The sequence below is a fragment of the Rousettus aegyptiacus genome, unplaced genomic scaffold (assembly GCF_014176215.1).
Source record: "Rousettus aegyptiacus isolate mRouAeg1 unplaced genomic scaffold, mRouAeg1.p scaffold_m13_p_15, whole genome shotgun sequence".
Taxonomy (NCBI): Eukaryota; Metazoa; Chordata; class Mammalia; order Chiroptera; family Pteropodidae; genus Rousettus; species Rousettus aegyptiacus.
In genome coordinates this window covers 50640337-50651080 of record NW_023416290.1, presented here as the reverse complement: position 1 = coordinate 50651080, position 10744 = coordinate 50640337, and the positions used below count along the sequence as shown (strand labels likewise).

General features: G+C 42.3%; 1 pseudogene; it reads left to right on the top strand.

Annotated features, from left to right (window-relative positions):
- Positions 1 to 9971: 9971 nt before the first annotated feature.
- Positions 9972 to 10090, top strand: LOC118612183 (annotated as a pseudogene).
- The last annotated feature ends 654 nt before the right edge of the window (positions 10091 to 10744 follow it).

Sequence of the window (10744 nt, the reverse complement as noted above, 5' to 3'; positions counted from 1 at the left end):
ATGGGCTTAATGGATGGTTGCCAGATTTAGCCAATAAATATACAGATAATAAGAAAATATTTGAATTTTAGATAACAAGAAAATACTTTAGCATAAGTATTTCTCGTGCAACATTGGGGCACACTTATACTGAAAACCCTAGTGTAATGAAACCTGCCTCATAGGGTTATTGGGAGGGTTAAACAACACACCTGAGGGAAAGTGCTCAGAGGTACCAGACCTATTAGTGACAGTGCTGGGCTGAAGGGCCAGAGATGGGTCTGTTCAAAGATGGCTCTTCTTCCTTTATACAACAGTTGGAAATGAACCGTTCTGAAAAATGGCCATTATGAATTCCTAACTACTGGTTTAACAAGAAAATTCACCTGGAGAAAACGTGGTTCCGCCTCCGTACGTGAGGCTCTCTGCTCTCTCTTTGCCCGCAAGGAAAGAAGGGGTAAGGCTAAAATCTGGTGGCCAAAACAGTTAAGTCCAGAAGATTTCCTCCTGAGAAGTGATAATAGAAGAGATAACAGGATAGTGGTTTTGTAAACAGAAATAACTTGGCTGAGCAAGAGGAGAAAATCAGATGGGGAGATAGTGGCCAGGGGCGTAGGAGGGGAACAGAGCCTAGGGAGGGACCACATGAAAAAGGTTTATGAGAAAATGTCAAGCGGGAAAGGTCTGTTCTGCCTAAATCATAACATCTGAGCTCCTCGCATGATGCGCTGCAAGGCAGAAAATGTTTTTCAAAGGTTCTCGGACATCCTCAGGCATAGCTGGGAAGCAAACCAGTTTGTCTCCCACATGCTTCCCTTTGCCCTTTCGTTGGCGATGCCAAGTCTGACCACCTCTGCCCAGAAATTCCTCAACATCCCAGAAGCATCGTTCTAAGGAAAGCACCATCTGAACACACCACCAGCAACCCAAGTTTGGTTTCGCTATATTTACCTGTCTAAGGTGCCCCTTCTCAGGCTTCAAGTAGCTTTTCAGGACTGAAACATTCTTTCTAGGGACGATTTACATTTTGACAGCATCTTCTGGAAAAGTCTTTTTTTCCTTCTCCCTTGCACTTTCCTCCTCTTTTTTGTCTAATTCATTATCTTCTCTAATTAAGGCAGGGGTACTTCTTAGGTAAAAGAGAAGGCTAGAGTACGGTCTGGTAAAAATGAGATCTTTGTCTCTCCAAATACATTCCATGAGCAAAAAATATATTAGGTGTGTAGGAGTTTTTCATTAATTTTGTGTTGGAATGAAATAATCAGTTAGTATGCCCTGGTGGCTCTCCCGTAATTCCAGAAAAGATCATCCTTATTACTGTTCTTATACAATCATTTCTGGAGGAACATCACTGACAACTGAGCATCTCAGTCATGACATCAGTTTACCACTCCCTCACCTCCCCTGTATAAAGTTCTACTTTGGAAGTCACAGAGGAAGTTCCCTCTAGCTGTTGGCATTGGAGAAAATTATGGAGAAGACAATAGGAATAATGTGCACATTCTCTGAGGGGAATGGAAGATTTCTGATTGCTATAATTACTACCAATATTGTGCAATGCCTTTGGGCAACTGACAATACACTAGGTATTATGAAGAGTTTAAATAGTAGACTCTCTCCAACCTCCAGCTCACGTCTGAAATGCCATGGCCTGTGCTGGCCTGACCATCGGAATGGAAAACACAAGTGGATACTTCCTACTTCCTCATCCAAAGCCCTGGAGACTTGGGCAAGCTTTCCTAGGAATGGGGGTTACCAAATCCACCATGTTTGCCTTGGCTCACTCTTTTTTCCTATCTTTAATTATTCAGGTAGAGAAGAAAAAAAAAGAGAGAGAGAGAGATGGCAAGGGAAGTCTTTATCCAAAGGGCTCAGAAGCCCTGGCTGGTTCTGAAGACTAAACTTCAAGAATGATGTGTGAGGCTAAAGCAAAATAGCATTTACTTCCCACCAAAAACGACTTACAAGGAATGGCAAACACTCACTGCACCTCAGAAAATTAGGACTGATTACGACCCAATGTCAGAATCAACACAATAGCAGAAGCAAACACAATTGGTTTGAGAGAAACAGTGAGTGACCTATTAATTCTTTATCTCACGGAAGAGAGGAGATCCAGTTCTCTGAAAGTCGGTAAGGAAACATTGCATTTCTTCTACATTCCTGCTCCTTGACTCAAAGACCCAGAAAATAGCCAATCTGAAAATTGGCCAGGTGTCTTCTACTACGTGGGCGATAACTTTTGAGGCAGTCAAAATACAGTTTTACGCAAACATGTTCGCCTCACAAAATACTTCCATATCCTTTTAGAGACTGCAACTCTGAAGCAAGCAACATAATGAGATGTTGACGGTGGTGGGGAGTGTCCCTGCCAGGGTCGCTTTGGATCCTGAGGGTGGACTGGAGTCAGCATAAAATTTTGAAAGCTGCGGGGAAGGCAGGAAGAGCTAGTTGGGGGGGGGCATTTATTGGACAATTGTGGGTTATAGTTTTTCAAGCATCGGAGATAGAAGAAAACCACACCTCAATTCTGCAGGGCCAAATTTCATGGATGCCACTGCGCCCCTGGGAATGGAGCTAGGAAGTGGGAAAAACAATTATCCAGCCTTCCAACTGTATATGTAAGAAGGATATTCAAATAACACCCAAAGAGATAGTTAGTGGTTCCGACGGTAAGCTATAGATCTGTTAGTTGACCATCACTGGGTCTGGATAAATCTTTTCACTCAAATAAATAAATAAATAAATAAATAAATAAATAAAAAGAGGCAGGCTATGGAAAAATACTGCAGGACAAGGAAAGAGAACACCGTGCTGAAGACTTAGAGTATGTCTAGAAGAAATTTTTTCAAAAACTTCAACATCGATAGAAAAATGACACTCCTTCTATAAAATAAGCAGAAATCCACAGAAATCAAACTAAACCAGAAAGAGATCTAGATGAGCTGCAGGATTATTTCAGAAGGATAAAAATACAATCGCATATTTCAAATCTGCATTGGAAGCAACAAAGAGAGAGCTTAACCTAACCTTATGGAAAAGTATATCATGGTGTAAAGAATAAATTTTGGATTGTGTTCTAGAATGCAGGGTAAAAGGACAAACAAGAAAATGTTTTTAAAAGATAATGATCTAGATGAGGATGCCAAGTTAAAAAAATATATATAGGTATTGTGGGTCAAAATGACGGAGTAGGTAACCACTATGCTCGCCTCCTCCCACAACCACATCAAAATTACAACTAAACTACAGAACAACCATCACCGTGAATCACCTAATGTCTATTAGAACAGAAGTCCTATAAGGATATATAGAATAAGACAGGTCGAGACTGGTAGGAGGAGTAGAGACACAGAATGAGCTGATCCCACACCCGCATGTGGCAATTAAAAATTGGGAGGGATATCCAGTTGCATAGTTTTCTCCTGAGGAACAAGAGGTCCCAGCCCCACAGCAGGCTCCCCAGCCCAGGATTCCAGTGCCAAAAAGAGAAGACTCCAAAACCTCTAGCTGTGAAAACTAGCAGAGATTGTGGCTGAGAAAGACATAGGGCAGCTGAGTGAGTCACAGTCATTCCTCTTAAATGACCCACACACAGACTTACTTGCTGACGAACTCATTCACTCTGAGCTCCAGCACTGGGGTGCCAGGGACATATGGGGAGGAACTGAATTGTCTGGCTTCAGGACGAGGTCTACAGGGGCAGCTTTCTCCCAAAAAGAAGTGCTGGCAGAAGGCAATGGTCTTTTGTTAAGCCCTCCCCCACCCAGCCTGCACACACAGTGGGCACTATATCTGAGTCTCTATTAACCCAGTTAACAACACTTACCCTACCCTGGTGATTCCCTAAGACACTGCCCCATCCAGCTTGCAGGCTCCAGTGGCCTTTCCATACAAATGGCCTATTGTGGATCATGCTGCAAACATTATCCTAAAATCTCCCAAAGGTTCACAAACCCCCAAAAAGCAGCATCTGGCCTTGGCTAAGCAACACCTGTACCTCTGGCTAATCAGCCCCATGCTGGACAATAGCAACAGCTGGCCTCAGTTCACAGCTTAGCCTCTGCAAGGCGCCTCCAAGCCCAGCACAAGTGGCAACCATCTGCAGATCACTTTGTAGCTCATATCAAATGGCCCTGATAGGGTATAGGCAGTGGCTGACCTTGGCCTGCACAAGAGCCCCACCCAAGAGACCCCGGAATCAATATACCCAGGGGCCAGTTTCAGACCACATCAGAGTACCACTCAGCCACCTTCACAAACAACACATCTAAAGAGTAGATTCAGCAGGCAAATCAGCTCCTACACAACAGCTCCTCCACTGTAGTCATGGCCAGTCCTCACAACCAATCAGCCTGAGGGGCCATTTCTCTAATTGATGTGCCAACAGCAATCAAGGCTCCACAGGTGGGCACACACAACCCACAGGAACACACCTGAAGCACTGGCTTAGGTGAATAGGGAGAATGTGCCACAGTGCCCTACATGACACCTACTACATAAAGCTGCCCTACCAAGACCAGAGATATAGCAGTTTTACCTAAAACATAGAGGAAAACACAGGGATGGAGCCAAAATGAAAAGATGAAGAAACATGTCCCAGGTGAAAGAATAGAACAAACCGCAGAAAAAGTACTCAACAAAATGGAGACAAGCAATCTACCAGATGCAAAGTTCATAACACCGGTTATAAGGATGCTCAATAATCTCAGTGAGAACTTCAACAAAGAGATAAAAATGGAGATAGAAAACATAAAAAAGAACCAGTCATAAATGAAGACCGCAATCACTGAAATGAAGAATACATTAAATGGAATCAACAGTAGATTAGATAAAGCAGAGGATCAACTCAGTGTTTTGCAAGATAAGGGAGCAGAAAACATGTAATCAAAATACCAAAAAGGAAAAAAAAAAAGGAATCCAAAAAAATGAAGATAGCTTAAGCAGCCTCTGGAACAACATTAAATGTAAATGAATTAAATGCTCCCATCAAAATACACAGGATGGCTGAATGGATAAGAAAATAAGACCCTTACATATATGCCAACAAGAGATTCAGTTCAGATCAAAAGACACACACAGACTGAAAGTAAAGGGATGGAAAGAACTATTTCATGAAAAAGAGGGAGAGGAAGCTGGTGTAGCAATACTTATACCAGACAAAATAGACTTTAAAACAAAGGCTGTATAACAAGAGACAAAGTAGGACCCAGAAATTCCATTTCTGGATATTTATCCGAAGAAACCCAAAACACTAATTTGAAAAGACATATGCATCTATGTGTTCATTGTAGCATTATTTACAATAGCCAAGATATGGAAGCAACCTAAATGTTCATCAATAGAAGACTGGATAAAGAAGATGCCATTCACACACACACACACACACACACACACACACAAAATGAAATATTACTTGGCCATATAAAAGAATGAAATCTTACCACCTGCAACTACATGAATGGACCCAGAGGATATCATGCTGAGTGAAATAAGTCAGACAGAGAAAGAAAATTACCATATGATTTCATTTATATGAGGAATCTAAAAACGAACAAACAAACAAACAAACAAACAAAATAAAGGAATAAATAAAACAGAAACAAACCCATAGATGCACGGAACATTTTGATAGTTGCTAGATGGGAGAGATTTGGGAGGATTAATGAAGAGGTAGAAGGAATTAAGAGGTACAAATCGGTAGTTACAAAATAGTCATGGGGATGTAAAGTACAGCATGGGGAATATAGCTAATAACATTGTAACGACTACACGTGGTACTAGATTTATCAGGGTGATCACTTGGTAAGTTACGTAAATGTCCAATCACTATGTTGTATATCTGAAACTAATATAATATTGCATGTCAACTCTAAATGAATGTGTGTGTGTGTGTGCTGTTCATGAAGAAACAAAACTGCAATTGAAGTAATAATCAAAGATAAAAATCAAGAAAATTTTCCTGGGCTGAGTAAAGCCCAAAGTGTACAAATCAACAGCCATGTTTTTATAGGCAAAATTTGTAAAAAGAGCATATACCTGGACATACCCTAGCAATGTTTTTTAACAAAATAATTTTTTAAAAGAATTTTAAAAAACAAAAAAAGATAAAAATCCATCAATTCTCAAACTTCTATTCTGCAGCATTTTTTCCAGAATAACATGCGGGCATACAGAAAATTTTGATGAAAAAATATATTTTTAACTGAGATATAATTGACATATATCTTTATATTAATTGCAGGTATACAACATGATTAATATTTGTATGTATTATGAAAGATCACCACAATAAGTCTAGTTACCTTTCATCATTATATCAGCATACATAGTTACAAATCTTTTTCTTGTGATGAGAACTTTTAAGATCTACTCTTTTAGCAACTTTACATTGTATATTTAGCAAATATATATAACACAGTATTATTAACTATAGTCACCATGCTATACATTACATCCCCATGACTTACTTGTAACTGGAAGAAAAAATAGTAATTCATAATAAGAAAAAATAATTCATAATAAGAAAAAATTTTTTGACCCTAAACTATCACATCCAGCCCAATTGTTGTTCATAGATGGTAGAAAATAAAAAGAGACTCTTAGATAAGGAAAGATTCAGAAAAATGCACCTCTCTCCTGTTCTCCCTCAAAAATATTGTGAGTCAATGAACTCCAGTTAATCAAAAGATGAGTCAGACGAGAAAGCTGTGGCAGAAAAGAACTGCCAGGGAAAATGTAAATCAGCGAAGTATGGAGCTAAGTTTAAGTAACTGCTGTAAACATGATTCAAACGCAAATAGCAAACACAAAATCCATTCTTAAAAGATAAGATCTAATATGTAAAACAATTTGACGACCACAATCTGGGTCTTAAAATAGAGGTTATCTTTACAAAAACCAGGGAGAAAAAAGTAAAGGCGTTTCAAATTGTTTTTCTTACCTAGCAGGAAGTTAGAAAATATTCCTTTACTTTTACTTTTGATCATTAGAAAAACATAGACTAAAGATTTATTTTTTTTGAAAAAACTTTAAAGAAAGCCACTAGTAAAAATATAAACAATCTGGAAAAGACAAACAGTCTCGAGTGTCGATCTCTGCCAACAAATTCCTCTGCCTTTCCTAATAAGGGGCAAGGGTATGAGACTTCTTCCTGCCCTCAAGTTGCTGCAGTACTGGAGAGAGACATGGAAACACATGACTAAAATTCAGCCCGATGCGAGAACTTTTCAAAGATCTATGTATAAAATTCTCCTTCTGTGAGGACCTGGAGTCCATGGTGGGATGGGGTGACGTGAGAAGGATAGAGGTTAAGGAAGGCTTGCCTTCAGAACACTTAGGACACTGAAATTATTTATCGGTCTTTCCTACTAGACTATGAGCACCATGAGGGCAGGACCTTGTCTTACTCAATAGAGAGATGGATGGATGGATGGATGGATGGATGGATGGATGGATGGATAAATGCATAGATAAATGGATGGATGAATGGATGGATGGATGGATGGATGGATGGATGGATGGATGGATGGATGGATAGATAAATGGACAGGTAGATTGATGGATCCTTAATTAATTAGACCCTTACCTTGCTCAATTCGCATCTCTCCTACGGATTCTAATGGACTACTTCTAAGGGAAGAAAGTTCACCCTCCCAACCGACCTCCCTCTATAGGTCATCCACCTTCTATACCACAGCAGAAAATTGCCAGACCATGTCTTAGTGGCCTGGAGGGAGTGATGTTCCTGCTAAAACGCCTATCTCACCATCAGGGTGTGCCTGCTCTGGGGAGCTGAGAGGCCAAGGCAGTGTGTTATTCCTTGTGACTCACAGTGCTAAAATGGGAGAGCAAGAATGCATCCTTGATCATATTATTTATTTATTCTCAATTTGATTTAGAGCCCAGAAAGCTGATCTGTGTCATAAATGATGTATCAGGTCAGGATGTAGTGTGCAGAGACAAGGGGGGCCTGACAGCGGGTTATATACCAACAATCTCCTAACAGTCTATTGATGTCATCTCTGTCCGCCTTTTTTGCCCCTTGTTCTCCCAAGGGGGAAAATATGAAGATTTCTTCTGGTGGCGGGACAGGGTGGAGGAAGAACTGGGAATGCCGTCACTTGCACTACTAGCCTAGTAAAAATAGGGTTAGGCTTTTACTCTCAGAGCACGGCCGTCGCAGAAACACTGGAATCAAGGAGCAGGCTGCCTTGTTGCCATTATCTGCAGTACGAAGTCCTTGTTCAGCTTTCCACAAGCTGGTTAAAAACCGCCCGCCAAACAGATGCAGACACCGACGGGCACTCACGCACACAGAAGAGTTGGAAAATCATATAGCAAGAGGCAAGTCCCTCACGATAGCTTTTAATGATCCAGTTCACTGAAGGCTTATGGTCTGCTCCTCATTTTTCTCCTTCACGTGCCGACTGTGGGAACAGGAGATACTCTGAACACGGCAAAGAACAGCCTGCCGGGGTTTGAGGCGCTGTTTCAAGGCCTGTAATTGTAGGTTTCCATGTTCTCGAAACGCAGCTCCTTGGAATGAACAGCTGTGGTTCACTGGTGCGTGTGGAAGTTCCACCTTGCCTCGAAGGGTCTTAGCAGGACTGGTGCTGTGTGGTGCGGCGCATCCGCGGCTGCCTTGCCGGGCGTTGTCAGACCTGCCGCTGGCCCGAACCGGCCTGCCCGGCCACAGGAATCCAGGCCCAGGGCGCCCAGACAGGAAAGTGAGGCTTCCTGAGTCCAAGTGTCCTGTGTCATCAATGCAAAAGTCTCTGAGGAAAATGGAGCCTGTCTGACTTTACTCAAAAGGACAAAATAATAAAGAGTACCAGCTGGAAGCCTCTGGTTTTGGGCCAGAGATGTGCAGAAACTCTGAAGTTCGGCTTCTAGCAGTCCCTGCTCTAGACATCTCAGGGCACAAACCACAGGGTGAGCTGGAAGAGGTGGGCTCAGAGGTCACCTGGCCCACTTTATACCGCCAGGTGGGAAAGTAAGTACAGGGAAGTTAAGTGATTTGTCCAAAGACACATGGCCAGTCCGTGGCAGAGCCTGGGCTGGAACCCAAGCCTCCTAGAGGCCACGTGCATAATGAGGAACATAGCAATTGCTTAAGACACAGGAAACAGAGTGAGCAGAGACCGAATTAGATGCTGAAAAACTATTGGTATCTAATGAGATTATTTTCAAAGTAATAATATCATAATATAAATTGCCACAGTGAACCCGGACCGTGCCAGGCACTTTACTGAATGCTTCCCACACATTCTTTCTCTGCGACAAAGATGTTTATCCCCATTTAACAGATGGAGAAACTGAGGCTGGAAGAGACTAAGTTAAGTTGCCCAAGACCACACAGATACTGAGAGGAAAAGTCAAGATTTTCCCAAGTCTTGCTGCTCACAAAACCTGAGTCTTGACTTGTTATGATATTGACTGTCATCAAAAATATGGGCATGGAGCTGGATGTTCTCATTTATTTTAGGTTCCCATACGTCCATACCTAAAACTAAGACATCACCCAGAGGAAGCTGGGACATAAAGGTAAGACGGAGATTACAAAATTCTCTGAGATATATATTTTCATGAATGGAAAGTAGGCTGGTAGAGTTACGTGGGGGTGGTAGAGATGCATTTTGGATTGGGCGTGGGGATGTATGTGTGTGTGCTATGAGGTGAACACCGACTCTCTTTGTGCCTTTTCCTGACATTTAAGATAGAGCCAAAGTTCTCCCAGTAGATCAGGCCAATGGAATGGGGCCTGTTTTTTTAAACTTTAACATCCAAAGGATATATTAACGTTGGTCAGACATTGACGCCGCGCGCCAGGGCTGATCTGAACACTTGACAGGGCTGGTTCCAGAAGGTCTAATTAGTTAGGGAATGTAGGAAAAGCTCCAAGATTCCCCTACCGAGGACAGTGCCGTGTTCGTTCACTTCCAGAAACTCCTGCCTACTGCCCTCATGACAAACCCTCGGCGTGCCCACCAGTTTCCGGCCATGCTACCCTGAACAAGCCCAATCCCATCTGATCTCAGAAGCTAAGCAGGGTCGGGCCTGGTTAGTACTTAGATGGGAGACCACCTAGGAAGACCATGTGCTGTAGGCATAAAAAATATAAAAAACGAGGGATTGTAAACTGACAAGGTCCTTGCAATCTGTGAGGTCGACCAACGGTTGCCTTGCCTTAAAAAAAAAAAAAAATAGAGTGGCTCAGCTAATAGTTTCTACAGCCATGCCACTCTGAACAAGCATGATCTTGGAAGGTAAGCAGGGTCAGGCCTGGTTAGTACTTGCATGGGAGACCACCTAGGAAGGCCAGGTGCTGCAGGCATAAGGAGAAAAAAAAAAAAAAAAGACAAGCATTTCGGAGCAACAGAAGGTTAGTTTTTCCTTGCGCTGACTCTGAGGCCAAGGACTAAAGCACCAGCTTTGGAGTCGGGAGGATGTCAATTTAGTTCTCAACCTTGAACTTAACTCCTGCTGTGTGGTATAAAGCCGTGATCTTGCTTTCACTGCATCACGTTATTGGGCTCGATTAGAACAAGGGACATCCAGGGCCTCTCTCCAGAGCACCATCTGCTTCGCGGTCTAATGGGTACGCACCGAGCTGTCCTGCTAAACCCACACAGCAGGCGGGGGGCCGGAAGCTCACTCAGCAGAGCGCCCTCGCTTTTCTCAGCCTTCATTCCATTACGGTTCAATTCGAGAACTATATATAATTCGCCCATGATGTGCCAGGCACTGTGCTGGGCATTCAGGA